This window comes from Somniosus microcephalus, chromosome 2 (assembly GCF_052327205.1).
Source record: "Somniosus microcephalus isolate GS21.2 chromosome 2, FLI_Smic_1.0, whole genome shotgun sequence".
In the NCBI taxonomy this organism is placed as follows: Eukaryota; Metazoa; Chordata; class Chondrichthyes; order Squaliformes; family Somniosidae; genus Somniosus; species Somniosus microcephalus.
This window is the reverse complement of record NC_140988.1, coordinates 161,159,001-161,179,129: the sequence shown is the minus strand read 5'-3', so window position 1 is coordinate 161,179,129 and position 20,129 is coordinate 161,159,001. Positions and strand designations below refer to the sequence as shown.

The window sequence follows — 20,129 nt, the reverse complement described above, 5'->3', positions numbered from 1 at the left end:
GTCCCGCCATCCCAGGCATCAATCTCGTGAACCTTCGTTGCACTCCCTCTATGGCAAGTAAATCCTTCCTCTATGGCAAGTAAGGAGACCAAAATTGCACACAGTACTCCAGCTGTGGTCTCACCAAGGCCCTATATAATTGGAGTAAGACTTCTTTACTCCTGTACTCAAATCCTCTTGTAATGAAGGCCAGCATACCATTTGCCTTCCTAATGGCTTGCTGCACCTGCACATTCACTTTCAGTGACTCACATACAAGGACACCCAGGTCCCTTTGAGCATCTGGATTCCCCAATCTTTCACCATTTAGGAAATACTCTGCCTTTGTTTTTTCTACCAAAGTGGATAACTTCACATTTATCCACATTATATTCCATCTGCCATGTTCTCGCCCACTCACTAAGCCTGTCGAGATCCCCCTGAAGCCTCTTCACATCCTTTTCACAACTGACACTGCCACCTAGCTTTGTCTCTTCAGCAAATTTGGAAATGTTACATTTAGTTCCCCTCATCCAAATCATTGATATAGATTGTGAATAGCTGGGGCCCAAGCACCAATCCTTGCAGTATCCCACTAGTCACAACCTGCCATCCTGAAAAAGACCCGTTTATCCCTACTCTTTGTTTTCTGTCTGTTAACCAATTCTCAATCCATGCTAGTATATTACCCCCAATTCCATGTGCCCTAATTTTGTTCACCAACTTCTTGTGTGGGACCTTATCGAAGGCCTTCTGAAAATCCAGATACACCACATCTACCAGTTCCCCCTTTGTCTACTCCACTAGTTACATCCTCAAAGAACTCTAATAGGTTTGTTAAACAGGATTTCCCTTTCATAAATCCATGTTGACTCTGCCCAATCTTACTATTAGTTTCTAAGTGCCCAGTTATTGCATCCTTTATAATAGATTATAATAGGAGCAGGGAGCTGTGTTCCCGGGAGGGGGATGGGAGCTGTGTTCCCGGGAGGAGGAGGGGGGAGGATGGGAACTGTGTTCCCGGGAGGAGGAGGGGAGCTGCATTCCCAGGAGGGGGGGTTGGAGGGAGCTATGTTCCCAGGAGATTTGTGGGGGAGATTGTATTCCCGGGAGGAGGGGTTGGAGGGAGCTGTGGTCCAAGAGGGGAGGGGGGTGGAGTGCTGTTCCCAGGAAGGGGGGTGATGTCAGGAGGACGGTGACGCCGGTGCGCCCTCCCGCTGCTCGGCGCCGTGTCGAGGATGGGCTCACGAACTGTTCGTCCTTTTTTCAATTATATTTCAGTAAAAATTCAGGGCCGCGCAGCCGCAACAGCGGCGCCCGCGCTTTCAGTGTGTGTACAAAAACCCTCCCAACGGACAAGGAGAGACAGCCGAACTCGAGCCCCGAATCCCACAAGAGTCCCAAACAAAAGAGGGGAACTTACAACCGGCGCCGGCCCACCTCGCTGACCGGGAGCCGCTGACCGCCGCAGTCAGTCCGTCCCTCCCTCTGAACCTCCCCCACTGCTGATGGTCAAATAGTTCTCGACCGCTTTACCGCGCCCGGCAGCCTCAGCACCGCTCCGCTCCGGGACTGACTGCCAACCAGCGCTGTACACATCCGCCGGCCGACCAGCCGGCCGCTCCCATTGGCTGCCCGCTCACTATAGAAATCTACTGGGCTGGAGCATGCGACGCGCCTGTCGATGGTGATCCATCTCCTCCCGTCCAACACCGGGGGGCTGCATTACAAATCAAAACTCAGCTCAAGACTCTTCTCTCGTATTCAGACAGCGCAAGAAGGACAAGACAAAATGACGGTTCGTTATTTGCCGGTCTGAATTTGTTCTGCAAATGTCCAACCTCTATACAAAGTAAAAGTTTTAAAAGTAATAAAAAAATAAACGGCATTTTTGAAAAATAAAAAATTGGTTAAAAACTTCTGAACACTCCGCTTCATCCCTCTATTTGAAAAGGATCTAAAGACCCCGGTTTGTTGGCTGCAGTAAGAAAAGCTGTAATAACAGAAAATGCTGAAAATACTCAGCAGGCCAGGCAAGAAAAGCTGTAAAGGTTTTCGATGATTCCCCCATCCAAAATACAATCGCTGAACCCCGCCCTCCAAAGACACTGAAACCAAGGCAGAAATCGGTTGCATAAACGCCGATGGAAAGATGCACGCTGCCATTTGCATACATCGTCGAGTTAATAAAATGTGAACACGCTGCCAAGTAGCAGTTTTTTTAAACGCTGTATCGCCGCGTGGCTAGTTTTCCGCTACCGATATTTTTAACTAAAAATCACACTTCTATATGGCTTGCTGTGGGGGGTTTGCTGCTTCATGCAGAGCGGCAGGCAAATGCGCAGGTGGGCTGAATGTTCAGAACATTCCTTGAACTTATTGCCGCGGGCATCGAGTCCCAGAGTTACTAACAATCATGTTCCCATTTTATACTGGAATTAACCGGCAGGTAGTTCTCCCTCAGGCACGGGAGTGTCTGTAAAGTCACGTGATGAGTAATCAACATTCCTGACCAGCACCACCCTCCCCCATTTAAAGGATTCGTAGCCTGAAAGAAAATGTGTACGATGAAAGATCATACACAAACTGGTCATTTTATACCGACCGTGAGTTAAAAACATTCTATGCATCTGTCATTTGTTAAAATATACACGTCTTTCAAATAGAATGCTATCTGCTAGTTATTATTTATGTTGACGGTTCAGTAACTTTAATTGAAATGTTTTGCAATAAAAAGGATAGTTGGAATCTATCTTCGCCGATGCTTAAATCCACATGTTTCCACCATCTCGGACGGGGGGGGGAACTTTCTTCTGGAGTTTCCACGGCTTTCCGATGCTTTCAGGATACACTGTGCAAGGACTATGTTGGATATAAGCCGGGAGACAGAGCTTAATGCTGAAGAAATAAGGAATGACCTGTGTGCAACAATTGAATATATTCTAACAAGAAGACTCTTCCGGGTAAAGCATATGCATTACATAACTAGATTGTTTCATTTGTAAGCTAATGAAATAGGTTTAAGCCAAGAAAAGTGGTTTTGTGGAAGACCAAAACGGAGATGGTCGTAGTACTGTTCACAACAAGCCTTGAATGAAAGACGGGAAACACAGGATGGTAAGATCTTTATTAACTGGCCAGCTGGGTTAGGATGATCCTCACCAGTTAAATGCATCCAAGAGCTCGTGTTTTAGAAAGATACCCTACAGACTTAAATTAATAGACTTCTACTTATGAAGCCATTACAAAACTGGTGAATGCCAATAAAGAAGATCTTGATGCCAAGTCCATGAATACAATCAAGCAGAGTCAACATGGTTTTATGAAAGGGAAATCATTTTTGACAAATTTACTAAAGTTCTTTGAAGATATAATGAGCAGGGTGGATAAAGGGGAACCAGTAGATGCAGTGTATTTGGATTTCCAGAAGGCATTCGATGAGGTGCCACATGAAAGGTTACTGCACAAGATAAGAGCTCACGGTGTTGGGGGTAGTAAATTAGCATGGATAGAGGATTGGCTAACTAACAGAAAAGAGAGTTGGGATAAATGGGTCATTTTCAGGTTGGCAAACTAACTAGTGGGGTGCCACAGGGATCAGTGCTGGGGCCTCAACTATTTACAATCTATATTAAAATGACTTGGATGAAGGAACTGTTGCCAAATTTGCTGACGATACAAAGATAGGTGGGAAAGCAAGTTGTGAGGAGGACACAGTCTGCAATGGGATATAGATATTAATCTGAGTGGGCAAAAATTTGGAAGATTGAGTATAATGTGGGAAAATGTGAGGTTATCCACTTTGGTAGGAAGAATTAAAAAGCAAAATTTTATTTAAATGGAGAGAGACTACAGAATGCTGTAGTAGAGAGGGATCTGAGTGTCCTCGTACATGAAACACAAAAAGTTAGCATGCAGTTACAGCAAGTAATTAGGAAGGCAAATGGAATGGTAGCCTTTATTGGAAGGGGGATGGAGTATAAAAGTAGGGAAGTCTTACTACAACTGTACAGGGTGTTGGTGAGACCACACCTGGAGTACTGCATACAGTTTTGGTCTCCTTATTTAAGGAGGGATATACTTGCATTGGAGGCAGTTCAGAGAAGGTTCACTAGGTTGATTCCCGAGTTGAAGGGGGTTGTCTCATGAGGAAACGTTGGGCCTATACTCACTGGAGTTTCGAAGAATGAGAGGTGATCTTATTGAAACATATAAGATTCTGAGGGGGCTCGACAGGGTGGATGCTGAGAGGATGTTTCCCCTCATGGGGGAATCTAGAACTAGGGGGCATAGTTTCAGAATAAGGGGTTGCCCATTTAAAACGGAGATGAGGAAGAATTTCATCTGAGGGTCGTGAATCTTTGGAATTCTCTACCCCAGGGAGCTGTGGAGGCTGAGTCATTGAATATATTCAAGGTGGAAATAGACAGATTTTTGAAAAACAGTGGAGTCAGGGATTATGGGGAGCAGGCAGGAAAGTGGAGTTGAGGCCAAGATCAGATCAGCCATGATCTTACTGAATGGCGGAGCAGGCTCGAGGGGCCGAATGGCCTGCTCCTATTTATGTTCTTATGAAGGCATTTGAACAGATGAACTAAATCTAATCACATGTCTAAAGCAGTATTGAAAAAGCAAGTGACAGAGTGCAGAGATAGATCTTCACTATTTTCTATGATCATTCTAGTCAATGATTCACTTTTTCATTTGAGAGAGCAGGTGAATTCCTTGACCAGAGCTTTCCTAAAGTAACAGCGGGTGAGTGGTAAACCTCATCCCCATAGGGCACCAAATCAGTTGATCAAGCTGGGTATCATGATCAGAGCCACTTCACTGATAGCCTGGCTATATCAGTGGCAATTTTCTTGTCCATCCCTCACTTAAATGTTCCAGCATCAGTTAGTACCAGACAACAAGTTTCAAACCCTCCAAGTTGGGATAAAATTTGGACATTTCTTGTCCTAGGATGACCTTCCAGTCCATAAAATTGATGTGACATGCTTTGGATTACCTTCAACCTTCAGTGTTGTAATGCTGCTAGACTGGTAGGTCCTAAAATGGAGAATATTTTACATACTTGAGGTCAAATCAAATATATTTCTATTTAATTAAGATTTACTTAATATGTATTAAATGTCACTCATAAATTTGGGTGTTTTTCATTCAAGCAAAGGAGATTAAGGGGTGATTTGATGGAGCCGTTTAAAATTTTAAATGATGGGTTAGAGATGTGGAACAAAACAGCAGCAGGAACTTTTGAAGAAAACCCAAGAGGGTTGTTAGGTTGTGGAATGCACCATCAGAGTTGTGGAATGCACCGTCAGAGTTAGTGATTGAAGTAGTGACCATGTCAACATACCAAGAAAGGTTAGATTTGTAGTTGAAGGAAAGGTGAGTGAAGGCATATGGGTTTAGGACTACTGCTCACAGAGGATAAACAACATTTATTGTTTGGGCCAAGCTGCCCAGTTCCGTGTTGTAATTTCTATAAGTTAAAACTAAAGCACCTGGTTTGAATTTTTCCAGTACTCATGATAACAAGAATTCATTAAAAATCTCACTCTGAAAAATGCAATAGAAGCTTATAAAGTAATAAAAGGAATAAAAGCAATCAATTTATTCAGGAATTGTTCTGGTTCTAGATTTACAGCAACCACTGCATAAATTTCATTTTGGGTAGACCAAAGTGTAAGCAACACATACAAAATCCCATCTGTAAGACGACTAAACAATTCAAGCAACTTATTATTATAAAAAAGGGCAGAAATGTCAATCTAACTTTAAACCAAAATACTCTGATTGATAAATATGGCCCTAGCTAAATACAATTAGGAATCTTTACACAGAAAATAAGTTTGGGTTATTTTGCTGTTTGTAGTATTTCTAAATGTGCATTTTATTTTTTGACCTTTTCTGGCATCATGCAAATTTAAGCGATTTGAATTATTGTTATTAACCAAGTACACACCGTTCCAATCAAGTATTTTTTTTTGTAAATAATCTAATGTTTTAAAGTTTGCTTTAAATGTTATTTTGGTTAATGCCAACTGGTTTTTCTGGGCCTCAAAACTGTGCTATATATTATGTAGATAAGGATTGTTTAAAAAAGTCAAGTATTTATTGCTGATTTAACAACTTTATTTAAATTGGTTGTTTTCTGAGGTCCTAATTTAAAAAAATCAAAAACTAGGAGAAAAATCAGAGGGGGTAAACCCCAAAAACATTGCTAAAGCTCAAGGGGAAAAAAATTAGCCCCAAATTCAAGGGCCAGATACAATAAACCTCCTGTTGTAAATGGATAACTTCAATGAAACAAGGACTACTGCACTTAAAACATTTCTGTTCCATTTAACACAAAACTCCCAAACTTGACTGCTTACAATAGAAAGATCCAGGGTGAAGCTCTGTTACTGTGAAGAATTGATTTGTTATATACAGGAGATAAATTGGTTAAAAACTGGTGGAAATCAGCTGAAATAAACTTTAAATGAATCCTTTACATAAACAAATGTATTTTCCCTCCTGTGGTGTTGTTCATGGTCAAAATGATTAAACGTGTGCACTTCTCTTCAAGTAACTGTCTCTGTGTTCATCTCCCAACTGTGCTTTACTGTTTATCTTGCACTCTGTCTCTCGATGACAACTGACACAGATCAGTCTATTTTGCTAACAATCTTCATATCCTGTAAATCTGTCCTTTCCTGTTTTGTTATTTTGTATGTCCTCACTGGTTATATAGCTTGGTTACTCTGTAAACCTGTGGCTGTCCCACACTTTAAAAAAAAAAAAAAAAAAAAAATTGAATTTGCTTTACTTTTTTGTGATTTCCTTTTCTTCTTTTGCTGGTCACCATTTTCTCAGAAATCCACTTCTACTTTGTTATTTAAATTCACTCCTTCAGGTTTAGTTTACCAGTTGTAGCTCCACAACCGTGCTTGTGCACAGAACAGAGAGAAGGATGATATCGTCTTGCCAAATCGAGCTGGAACCTTGGCACATTGTCGTGCTTAGAGTGGAGGAAAGGATTTGGGTCTAGCAGGAAGACAACTAAATGGGCAAGGACTTTGCATGCAGCTGCACTATAACAGGAGTGGAAAGTTTGGTCAGCGAGAACAGAGGGCTGAATTGTGCCAGCGCTCAGAGGGCGAGTTCGGAGGCGGGTCCACTGTCAAAATAGCAAAGATTGACAGCAGATAGGGAACCCGTTGTCAGCCCGCCACCACCCGAGTCTCCCAGGTGTCAGGTCTGTCGGTGCTGAATAGACCCGACACCAAGTGGTGGGGGAGGCGATTCACATCATTAAATAGGTTGTTAAAATCCAATTAACTTATTTTAAACCTACATTTCAATTTTATGTGCTTCCCCCATGGGTTACCCGCTGCTCAGGGAACATGTCAGTTCAGCATGTCGTGAGTGGATTCAGCATTTAATTATCTCATGACCTGACAGCTGTCAAAGTTGTCTCAAAGATCCCATGTTACAGCTGTTCACTTTCAAAGCTCAGAAACTGTTGGTTCCTACATTTGGAAGACATATTGAGCTTTCTGCAGCTTGCAAGTGTTTGGAGCCAACTCTCTATCCAGTGCCACCTCATTGGAACAACCTCACTCACCACTGACAGATCGCTTCTGTCATCTCAACCTCACCTGCCATCTATTCCATCAGCAAGGTTGCCCTTGAAAATATCTCACCTTGGTCCTCAGAATCCCACCAAGATCAGCAACAACAGCAGCAGCCTTCTCCACAATCAACTGATGCTGCACAGGACAGGGGGCATCAGCACCCGACCACATTGCTGCCCGGGACACCAGGGATGTTCTAACAATAGCCAGATTTACTTCACTTGATGCTGTACACCCCAGATGCCAAATGATGCGCCAGGTTGGCACCACCCCACACCAACACCATAAAGCATCCCTACAATGCCCATTGGGGGGGGGGTACCCTTATGTCTCACCATTCATTGCAACTCACTAAGCAACTTCCAAAGGTGCATACAAAATGTTCAAGAACGCAAAGTGCTGGAAATAAAGCACACTACCAGAAACTTCACATGAACATTGGCTAAACCACCCAAGTGCCTACCATTGTGTGTTGTTAGTTGGTATGCTTGCAGTAGGATGGGGGCAAGTGTGAGGGGTGGCTAGTGAGATGGGGAGGTGATAATGTAGATAGAGAAAGATGGGTGAAGGTGCAAGGTAAGTTGGTGTGAGTGAAGATGTGCAGGAGTAGGGTAGGGAAGGCAGAGTGATGTGGATGTAATGAGTGGCACAGCAGGATGAAGTGGAGTGTGGCTTGGCAGTAACGTTTCGTGATCTACTGGGATAATTGAAATGTTTGCGCCACTGTAGCCTGGTCCTCCTGACGACATTGCTGCTTGTGCCCTCCTGTGCAATGTGCAATCAGGCTGCGTTGATCTCCTGGGGTGGTCTCTTCCACCCATGGGAAGGGAAGAGAACCTCCCTGCGTGCTGCAACTACCTGCAGAAGCATATGGAGGGAATCATGGGAGAGCCTGGATGTAGCCGTGCACCTTTGTGCAATGCTTGTCAGTGTTTGCAGCACCTCAATGCTGTAGAACACTGACAACAGAACTGTCAGAATGAATGTGGACATGGTCTCTTTAAGGAAACCGGCTAATGACGTAGTCATCAAATGACGTCGTCAGACCCGCTTCCTTTTAAGTGCCTGGGAACCTCGCAGGACAGGCTTACCAACCTGTGGTGTGGGCTGGAGCAGGCAGCGGGCTAGGACCAAGACACCGACCCTGGCTGCCCAGGACCCACCTCGATCGGCGAAATCGCGGCCAGGGAGACTGAGCAACTCAGGACCCGGCTATGAGAAATTTAAAAAATACTAAAAAGCGCTAATACAACTAGGATTAAGAAAAAAAAAGTATGAGCAGAGTAAAAAAAAGTGGATACATGATAACCATGTAGTCACTTAAGAATCACAGACCAATGAGCAACACTTGAGATTTTGTAAACCAAGGCCTAAATTACTGCTCCGTCAAAACAAAGAATACACGGCGAGGACTAGTTTCATGTCTTGCCATGTTTGAGTATGTTTACAATTTAAATTAGGAATGATAGATGCAAGCCCTGATGCCTTGTTCCATGTCATAGTGTTTATGATGCAATTAATATTGGCATCGTGAATGTTTTTATGCTTTATTACACAGTTAAAAGTTCATTTGTACATGAAGTTGAGAATTTATGAAAGGAAATGGGGCTGCACACCAGATAGCAGCCAGGTCACTCAAGTTCCAGCATGCTTTCATGCATGTCAAGATATCAGCAAGGAAACAGCCTTACTTGGTGCAAACTAGATGCTGAAGTCGTATTCTCTTCATTGCTTCTTGGGCACCTTATAAGTGGATTCAAATTCCTTTGTGTGCTATTTTTAGTGCATTGATTAATGAGTTTGTGTCAAACTTATGTATTTTAACGAAGGCCTTTGAAATAAATAGATGTGACAAAAGCAGAGTTTACATCCCAACAAATAAGGAAATGCCTCGATTTTTAAACTTAACATTCCTGAAATACTTGCAGCTAAAAATAGAAGCTATCTTTCCTCGCCCAATAACAAGACGACTGTAGGACCAACGTCAAATTGATTGTTCAGTCAGGACAGCTTTGTTTAGGTGTTAATCAAATTCATAATGTATTAATGAGCACGAGAAACCTGGATGAGATGGGAACACTCGCTAAGCTGCATGATATGTAAAATCCCTAGTACCATGTTATTAATCCAGGATTAAATGGTATGAACAGGCCTTTGGATTAAGTCGGGGGATGCTCCTTTAGGCTTTAGTTCTGATTGGAGATATTGGGCTTGATTTTTATTGACGGCGGGCCCGCTGCTTGGCATCTTTTGGACCCGCTCCTGGTTGCTGGCGCCCCGCAGATGAGATTTTAGTTTGATTGGCCTCGTTATGGCCGATGTGCAGGTCCCTCCAGACACTTGCTTGCAGAGTGTCAGATTCTCGCCTCTGATGACGCGTTGTTTCAGGAAAGATTTAAAGGGGCCATGTCCCCTTTGCAGAAGCATTAGCTTTTTCCTGTTAAAGGTGCTGACTGCTGCAGGAATGGCAGCCCCAAAAACTAAGGCTGCACCCAGGTTCAATGAGGGCTCCCTCCATGCTCTTGTGGAGGAAGTTATAGGAAGTTCCCTGGAAATGGAAGGAGGAGGCCTCCTCAGCAAACCAAGGCAGCTTGGCTGCAAATTGCTGAGGAGGTGAGTTCGAGGTCTGTGTACAGACGCACATGGGTTCAGTGTCGAAAAAGGTTTAATGATCTGCTGAGATCACCTAAAGTGTAGCCTCTGTGTTCTGGGAAATGGAAGTTCAAAGGTGAGGGCTCAGGGAGAATTCCATTTAGAATGTTGGTGGTGGCACTGAGCGCTTTAGTAGACAGATGATGCCTGGGGTTTTGAGAATGTTGGACTTATATTCATCTCCATGTGCCAACCACCTGTGGTTGAAGCGTAAGCTTACTCGAATCTGGCATAGATGAGTGCATTCCTTGCCTGATGGCTAGCAATGCGTGCTGCTGGATTGGCTACATCCGGCCCCACAAAGAGTCGCTCCCCATCCTCGTCCTCTTCTTACAAGGAGGTTGTGTGCTGAGCCACTTGTTCGTCCGGCAGCACTAAGCCGTGCTGCTGTGCGATGTTGTGCAGGGCACAGCAGACCACGACGATTCTGGACACCCTGGCTGGTGCATACTTGCAAGACTCCACCAGATCTGTCCAGGCATCGCAAGTGCATTTTGAGCAAGCTGATGGTTTGCTCGATGATGCTTCTGATGGAGATGTGACACACATTGTACCACTCCTCAGCTTCATTTGATGGCCTCCTCATCAGTGTCATTGAGGGGATAGCCCTTGTCGCCAAGAAGCCATCTGGAAAGTTGGGTTGGCGGATGGAAAAGCTGAGGCACAGTAGACTGGTGCAGGATGAAGGAGTCATGGCAACTGCCAGGGTACTTAGCACAAACATGCATGATGATCTTCCTGTGGTTACACACCAGCTGGACGTTCAGGGAGTGGAATCCCTTGTGGTTGACAAATACATCTGGGTTGTGATAGACTGCACACATGTAGCCATTAAGGCAACCTATGATGCCCTGCACCATTGGCAAGCCTGCCATATTGGCAAAGCCAACCGCACGCGCAGTCACACTTGGGCATTCTGTGGCGAAGTAGATGTAATTTGTGCACCTTTGCAAAGAGGGCATCGGTGACCAGCATGATGCAGGTGTGCGAGGCCGACTGAGATATGCCGCTGAAGTCTGCAGCTGATCCCTAGAAGGAGCCCGAAGCAAAGAAGTTGAGTGCGGTGGTGACTTTGACAGCCACTGGTAAGGACTGTTCACATGCTCCTCGGGGCTCCAGGTGTTGGTGCAGCATTGCGCAGATGTCAGCGATTACCTCTCTTGAAAGTCTCAGCCTCCTTTGGCACTGCTACTCAGTCATGCTGATCCTCTGCTTGTAAACCTTGTGTTGGGGGTATCTCCTGTGGCGAGATGCTGCCCTGTGCCGACACCCTCCACCCTGTGCATCATCAGGTGGGTGAGGAGAAGGTTGGCGCTCCTGGTTCTGCTGTTGTGGCTGGTTGTGGAGCTGCCGCAGCTGTTCTTCCTCCGAACCTGACAACCAGGATGAGAGGATGTAAATGGATCCCATCCCCTTGCTATAGATTTCAGTTGAGGCAAGAAGCTTGCAAGCGCACACTCAAAGTGGCCTGAAATTATTCCATTCAGGTCACGCTGCCGATGGGTGTCAGCTTGAACAGTCACAAGGTCAGTAGATTTGCAAATTCTTATCCCAAACCCCCAACAACAACAGTTGTTGCATTTGAATGTCAGCCATGTTACAAGAGTGCTTTTAAACTGCTGCACCAATGACTACAAATCATGTCCTCGAGAAACTCGTCTCCTTGCAGCTGGCGTGTTTCTAGCAAGGCGGGAAACAGGAGCCAGAAACACAAAGCAGAAACTGCTATAAAAATAGGATTAGCAAGGCTGTTAACTGCCTTAACCACCTGTCCCACCGTCAGGTCAGTTCGGGAGCAGCTGGCCCGACACCAACGAAAATCGCGTGGGGGCAGGATGGAGGCAAGTTCGTAGCCAGATGCCATTTTTTCCAATTCTCGCTGCCGACCCACTTCCAAACCTGCCTCCTCAGGGCTATTAAAATCGAGCCCATCAACTCTGGGACTGGGAGGAATTGGAAGTTCTTTGCCATTTCATATAAATCATGTATATCATATGAAGATTTACAAAAGATTGTTTTATACAAAAAAGTTATATTAATTATAAAGCTGTGCAAGAAATGGGTTCTACAAATGTTAACCCCTTGGGGACATGATTATCTTTATTTTAAGTACTGTACTGTCTATCATGTGTGCCTCACTGATTGCATGTCTTATACCAGGTAGGAGTTAAAGAACCAGTAGTATAGTTGGGATAATTTCCTAATATTTTTAAATCCACTACAGTAAAATGTGACAAATTCTAATCCATTAGTTCCAAGTTAGGTCTTCCTTTAAGCAGTGGGTCAAGAAGACAACCCATCTTTTCAGGGCAATGTGGGCATCGAGTCATCTACAAGGCCTCAAAGACCACAAAGCCCAAGCCAACCCCAATTATTTTACAAGTATAATAGAAACATTTTTCTCTAATAAAGGTACTGTATATTTTTGGAGTGTAATAAATTATCCTTCTTTAATATTATAAAATGATGGTTTGTGCCTGGATATTCTTATTAGGACAAAGACCACTAAATTAAATATAAACCGTTGATTATCCCCAAACAGAGTAAAGAATAAAGTCACATTGCGCCTTTTGTCCCTACAGCAACCAGAGATGGACGATAAATGCCAGCCTTGCCAGTGACATCCACATCCCAAGAATTACTTATTTTATTAAAAAAAGGAAAATGTTTTTTTGGGACTCGAGATTAAACTGAAAATGATTCGGTACACTAGATTGGTATGGATTTTTCAAAAGTTAACTAAACTATATTATGCAACAGAAGAGTTCAATGAATTTATTTTGGTTACTGAAAAGGGGTTTTGCAAAGCACAATAAAATAGCATTTGACAGTAATTTCTACTCCTTTGTTGCATAGAAAAGCTTCCAAGTGAAGTTTTGTGGCTTTCCTTACATTTGGCTACAACATGCTGGTGACAATAAAAAATTTGCAGCATGCAGTTATTTGCACGTCTCTATTTAATTCAATAACAATTTAAACAATTATGTTCTGAATAGGATAACTGCTAGCTGCTGATGTCAACTTCAATTGTCCCAAATACTGTAGTAAGTGCTGTACAGCAAAGCAGTCCAACCTTTGTCTTCATGGGGTGCATAACTTACCATGGAACTTTTAGGGGCCACACAAAGTTTCAAATCCACTAATCTGCATATCTCTAGTTGCTTCTACTAACAGATCACTATGCTGATTTAGGATTTATCCTCCAATTAGACAAAAGAACAGCCCTTTTCAAATACTCAAACCCCCAAAATTCAAACCAGCAAATATGGCCTACAAGCACAAATAGGACAGAGACGATGCACTTTGGGGGCCATATTGCTAGAATTTGGGACCATAGGTCATACATCTCTGGTCCAAATCATGGACAAGTGTAAAATCTATTCTCACACAAAGCCAGTAACAGCATGGCTAATTGCTGCATGCCTGTGACATGAGATCAGTATCATTCTGTATCCCTAATTTAAGTTGCAGCTGCAATTATCTGGATACTGTAGATGCAAGAGCAGTACCTGTTTCCGATGGTAACTTTTGCTAGATGCAGTCTCCAGCAGATTCTTATTTGGCCAGTTTCTCTTCACCATATCTGTTACTGATTTTTAAAATTAAAATAATGGTAAATGCATCAGCCTTTGGTGGGGTCTTGGATAGAATGATATTGAGGAAGCTCTAGCAGGTACCTGGATACGACTGAAACAATCACTGAAATCAGTAGTGGTGCATTCAGAAAAGGTCAACTTCCATATAAAAGGCATATCTGATAAGGTCATACAGCAGGCATAACCTTGCAGATGAATGTAACTTTGTAATCCTCAAATACATTTTATATCTAATATTCTGGCCATAAAATTTACTTCTAATTTTACAATGGGGGAGAAAAATTAAATTGCACTGTAAAATGTTGTGCTGCACAAATTAAATTGTTCCTTTTTGACACTGAAATGCAGTGTACTTGATTGTTAGCACTGGAACCTAATCACTACCTGCTTCTTTTACAGCAGGAGACAGTCTCTGATTACAACTGGAAGTTTTAAACCAAGAGATTTTAGATTTTTGGTGTTCTCAATTAATTTTTAGATAGTACCGAATTTTTTTTTGGAGGGAATGGAAGAAAAAGCAGAGAGGAGTTTTCCTATATGGATCCAGAATGTTGGCACGAGTAATTTTCTGACTTTACGTTAGTGGCATGGAGCCTTGTCCATTTGAACCACATAATAATCCGGGACAAAATTAACAGTCATTTGCCAAGTATGGATTAATTAAGGAAAGCCAGCATGGAATTGTTAAAGGCAAATCATGTTTAACTAATTGATTTGAGTTTTTTTGATGAGGTAACAGAGAGGGTTGATGAGGGCAATGCGGTTGATGTGGCGTACATGGACTTCCAAAAGGCATTTGATAAAGTGCCACATAATAGGCTTACCAGCAAAGTTGAAGCCCATGGAATAAAAGGGACAGTGGCAGCATGGATACGGAATTGGCTAAGTGACTGGAAACAGAGTAGTGGTAAACACTTGCTTTTCGGACTGGAGGAAGGTACACAGTAGTGTTCCCTAGGGGTCAGTACTAGGATAACTGCTTTTCTTGATATATATTAATGACTTGGGTGTACAGGGCACAATTTCAAAATTTGCAGAAGACACAAAAATTGGAAGTATAGTGAACAGTGAGGAGGATAGTGATAGACTCCAAGAGGACATAGACAGGCTGGTGAAATGGGCGGACATGTGGCAGATGAAATTTAACGCAGAAAAGTGCGAAGTGATACATTTTGGTAGGAAGCACGAGGAGAGGCAATATAAACTAAAGGGTACAATTTTAAAGGGGGTGCATGAACAGAGAGACCTGGGGGTATATGTGCACAAATCGTTGAAGGTGGCAGGGCAGGTTGAGAAAGCAGTTAAAAAAGCATACGGGATACTGGGCTTCATAAATAGAGGCATAGAGTACAAAAGCAAGGAAGTTACGATGAAGCTTTATAAAACACTGGTTCGGCCTCAACTGGAGTATTGTGTCCAATTCTGGGCCCCACACTTTAGGAAGGATGTGAAGGCCTTAAAGAGGGTGCAGAAAAGTTATGTGGATAGACTGGAGAAGCTGGGGTTGTTCTCCTTAGAGCAGAGAAGGCTGAAAGGAGATTTGATAGGTGTTCAAAATCATGAGGGGTCTAGACAGAGTAGATAGAGAGAAACTGTTCCCATTGGCGGAAGGGTCGAGAACCAGAGGACACAGATTTAAGGTGTTTGGCAGAAGAACCAAAAGGCAACAGGAGGAAAACTTTTTTTTTTTTTTTTTTTACACCAATTGGTTAGGATCTGGAACTCACTGCCTGAAAAAGTGGTGGAGGCAGATTCAACTGTGGCTTTCAAAAGGGAATTGGATAAGTACCTGAAGGAAATTTTTTTTGCAGGACTACGGGGAGTGGGACTAGCTGAAGTGCTCTTGTAGATAGCCGGCATGGGCTTGACGGGCCAAATGGCCTCCTTCTGTGCTGTAACCATTCTATGATAATGAAAATGCCAACCATTATTTTAAATGGCTGGGCACACACTACATACTCATTTCTAATATGCACTCCCACCGGGCGAGGCTCCCCTTAACAATACAATGTATAATACAGGCTTGATGAATCTTAAGCCAATAATACAACTTGGGCAAAGCGAGATCAAAACAACAAACAAGAAATTACATTTGAACTCTTTACAAAAATCATATTTAGACTGTTAGCAAAGATTATTAAAGTTCTGCAACCATCTATTTTTCTCTCCAAAAACTTAATTTTAACATTGAATTTTTGCTTAAATCATCTCCCTTCTTTAAAACCCCTGCACCACGAAGTAGACAATAACGTAGTCTGATGCAGAGCCTTGGCATACTGTTTAACTCCGAACTCAACTTCCTTCCCACCATCTCCTCCATTTCCAAAACCAAATTCATTCACCAGTGAAACACAAACACCTGCTTCCGCTCCAACTCTCCCAATGGCTACCAAAACCTTAATTTTTTTTCCAGTTCTGACGAAAGGTCATTGACCTGAAACGTTAACTCTGTTTCTCTCTTCACAGATGCTGCCTGACCTGCTGAGTATCTCCAGCATTTTCTGTTTTTATAACCCTAATCCAAGCGTTGAGGCCCAAGTTCTCCAATAAAAGTAATAATTCATGCCACAGCCCACAGTCTCATCCACATAATCCCCTATTTGCCATGTTGCACTTGCTTTCAATCTCCTAGTGGATTAATTTTAAGATCCTTGACAGAGTTTCTAAATGATGATGCCTCTATCCTATCAGAGAGAAGTTTTCATTCACACTCTTTGCTGCTCTGACACCAGTTTGTTTCTCATTCCCCACTTTCTCTGCTATGCCACTGGAACCCAACCTTTCTACCACTAAAGTCCTCCTCTCAAAATCCCTCCATCTTCCCAACAAGTCTTCTAAAATCTCTTCAATTATACTTCTGACCCTCATCTCTAACTTGATTTTTCCTCTTGCTCAGTGTCTGCTTTTTTCCTTTGCTCTATAAAGAGCCTGGAGACATCTTGTCATGCTTTAGAAATGCAAGTTGTTAGTGTTGTTCTCAGCTTCTGCTTAGAACTCTTGATGCATCAGTTAAGACATTTGTAAAACAATCTGATGTTTAACCTGTGATTTTCTCTCATTTACTATGGAGAAAGTGTCTAGATCACACACTGTTACATCCCTAGTGGAACATCCAAGATAAAATATTTTCTATATAGCAGTGAGTATAAACACCCATCCTACAATGCCATCATACAGGACATGCTGTAATACCAGAAAATAAGTACTTATTTATTGAATACTAGCTGGAGTGCCCGGCGGTGCAAAGTGTTTTTTGAGGGCATGTTGTTGGGAGAGAGAGAGAGACTGGGGGGGGAAGAAGAGAAAGGGGCGGGGGGGAGGGGGAAAGGAAGGGGGGGGGAAGAGGGGAAAGGAAGGGGGGGGGAGAGGGGAAAGGAAGGGGGGGGGGAGAGGGGAAAGGAAGGGGGGGGGGAGAGGGGAAAGGAAGGGGGGGGGGGAGAGGGGAAAGGAAGGGGGGGGGGGAGAGGGGAAAGGAAGGGGGGGGAGGGGGGAAAGGAAGGGGGGGGGAGAGGGGAAAGGAAGGGAGAGGGGAAAGGAAGGGGGGGGAGGGGGGAGGGGGGAGAGGGGAAAGGAAGGGGGGAGAGGGGAAAGGAAGGGGGGGAGAGGGGAAAGGAAGGGGGGGAGAGGGGAAAGGAAGGGGGGGAGAGGGGAAAGGAAGGGGGGGAGAGGGGAAAGGAAGGGGGGGAGAGGGGAAAGGAAGGGGGGAGAGGGGAAAGGAAGGGGGGGGAGGGGAAAGGAAGGGGGGGGAGGGGAAAGGAAGGGGGGGGAGGGGAAAGGAAGGGGGAGGGGAAAGGAAAGGGGGGAGGGGAAAGGAAGGGGGGAGGGGAAGGGAAAGGAAGGGGGGAGGGGAAAGGAAGGGGGGAGGGGAAAGGAAGGGGGGGAGGGGAAAGGAAGGGGGGGAGGGGAAAGGAAGGGGGGGAGGGGAAAGGAAGGGGGGGAGGGGAAAGGAAGGGGGGAGGGGAAAGGAAGGGGGGAGGGGAAAGGAAGGGGGGAGGGGAAAGGAAGGGGGGAGGGGAAAGGAAGGGGGGGAGGGGAAAGGAAGGGGGGGGAGGGGAAAGGAAGGGGGGGGAGGGGAAAGGAAGGGGGGGAGGGGAAAGGAAGGGGGGGAGGGGAAAGGAAGGGGGGGAGGGGAAAGGAAGGGGGGAGGGGAAGGAAGGGGGGAGGGGAAGGAAGGGGGGAGGGGAAAGGGGGGAGGGGAAAGGGGGGAGGGGAAAGGAAGGGGGGAGGGGAAAGGAAGGGGGGAGGGGAAAGGAAGGGGGGAGGGGAAAGGAAGGGGGGGGAGGGGAAAGGAAGGGGGGGAGGGGAAAGGAAGGGGGGGAGGGGAAAGGGAGGGGAAAGGAAGGGGAGGGGGATTTGGGAAATAGGGTGGGACGGGGGAAATAGGGGGGAGGGGGAAGGGGAAGGGGGGAGAAGGGGGGAGGGGGAATGGGGGAGAAGGGGGGAGGGGGAATGGGGGGGAAGGGGGGAAGGGGTGGGGGGGAAGGGGAATGGGGGGGAAGGGGTGGGGGGGGAAGGGGTGCGCGGGAGGGGGGGAAGGTGGGGGGGGAAGGGGTGCGCGGAGGGGGGAAGGGGTGCGCGGAGGGGGGGAAGGGGTGCGCGGAGGGGGGGGAAGGGGTGCGCGGAGGGGGGGGAAGGGGTGCGCGGAGGGGGGGGAAGGGGTGCGCGGAGGGGGGGGAAGGGGTGCGCGGAGGGGGGGGAAGGGGGTGCGCGGAGGGGGGGGGAGAAGGGGTGCGCGGAGGGGGGGAGAAGGGGTGCGCGGAGGGGGGGGAAGGGGTGCGCGGAGGGGGGGGAAGGGGTGCGCGGAGGGGGGGGGAAGGGGTGCGCGGAGGGGGGGGAAGGGGTGCGCGGAGGGGGGGGAAGGGGTGCGCGGGAGGGGGGGAAGGGGTGCGCGGGAGGGGGAGAAGGGGTGCGCGGGAGGGGGGGAAGGGGTGCGCGGGAGGGGGGGAAGGGGTGCGCGGGAGGGGGGGGAAGGGGTGCGCGGGAGGGGGGGAAGGGGTGCGCGGGAGGGGGGGAAGGGGTGCGCGGGAGGGGGGGAAGGGGTGCGCGGGAGGGTGGAAGGGGTGCGCGGGAGGGGGGAAGGGGTGCGCGGGAGGGGGGAAGGGGTGCGCGGGAGGGGGGAAGGGGTGCGCGGGAGGGGGGGAAGGGGTGCGCGGGAGGGGGGGAAGGGGTGCGCGGGAGGGGGGGAAGCGGTGCGCGGGAGGGGGGGAAGGGGTGCGCGGGAGGGGGGGAAGGGGTGCGCGGGAGGGGGGGGAAGGGGTGCGCGGGAGGGGGGGAAGGGGTGCGCGGGAGGGGGGGGAAGGGGTGCGCGGGAGAGGGGGGAAGGGGTGCGCGGGAGGGGGGGAAGGGGTGCGCGGGAGGGGGGAAGGGGTGCGCGGGAGGGGGGGAAGGGGTGCGCGGGAGGGGGGAAGGGGTGCGCGGGAGGGGGGAAGGGGTGCGCGGGAGGGGGGAAGGGGTGCGCGGGAGGGGGGAAGGGGTGCGCGGGAGGGGGGGAAGGGGTGCGCGGGAGGGGGGGAAGGGGTGCGCGGGAGGGGGGGAAGGGGTGCGCGGGAGGGGGGGGAAGGGGTGCGCGGGAGGGGGGGAAGGGGGTGCGCGGGAGGGGGGGGAAGGGGTGCGCGGGAGGGGGGGAAGGGGTGCGCGGGAGGGGGGGAAGGGGTGCGCGGGAGGGGGGGAAGGGGTGCGCGGGAGGGGGGGAAGGGGTGCGCGGGAGGGGGGGAAGGGGTGCGCGGGAGGGGGGGAAGGGGTGCGCGGGAGGGGGGGGAAGGGGTGCGCGGGAGGGGGGGGAAGGGGTGCGCGGGAGGGGGGGAAGGGGTGCGCGGGAGGGGGGGAAGGGGTGCGCGGGAGGGGGGGAAGGGGTGCGCGGGAGGGGGGGAAGGGGTGCGCGGGAGGGGGGGAAGGGGTGCGCGGGAGGGGGGAAGGGGTGCGCGGGAGGGGGGGAAGGGGTGCGCGGGAGGGGGGGAAGGGGTGCGCGGGAGGGGGGGAAGGGGTGAGCGGGAGGGGGGGAAGGGGTGAGCGGGAGGGGGGAAGGGGTGCGCGGGAGGGGGGGAAGGGGTGCGCGGGAGGGGGGGAAGGGGTGCGCGGGAGGGGGGGAAGGGGTGCGCGGGAGGGGGGGAAGGGGTGCGCGGGAGGGGGGAAGGGGTGCGCGGGAGGGGGGAAGGGGCGGGGGGGAAGGGGTGCGCGGGAGGGGGGGGAATGGGTGCGCGGGAGGGGGGGGGAATGGGTGCGCGGGAGGGGGGGGGAATGGGTGCGCGGAGGGGGGGAATGGGTGGCGGGAGGGGGGGAATGA

At 47.8% G+C, this 20,129-nt stretch overlaps 1 protein-coding gene across 2 annotated transcripts in view; it reads right to left on the bottom strand.

Annotated features, from left to right (window-relative positions):
- znf518b (zinc finger protein 518B) overlaps nucleotides 1-20,129 on the bottom strand; it is a 44,947-nt gene that overhangs the window by 14,872 nt on the left and 9,946 nt on the right. Inside the window, exon 1 of one of the 2 annotated variants that reach the window (XM_085965225.1) lies at nucleotides 1,403-1,477. The exons of the other annotated variant lie outside the window; for it this stretch is intronic. The gene's annotated coding sequence lies outside the window, so the exon portion shown is untranslated. Of the gene's footprint in view, nucleotides 1-1,402; nucleotides 1,478-20,129 lie in introns of those variants that run through there. 2 annotated transcript variants of the gene reach the window in all.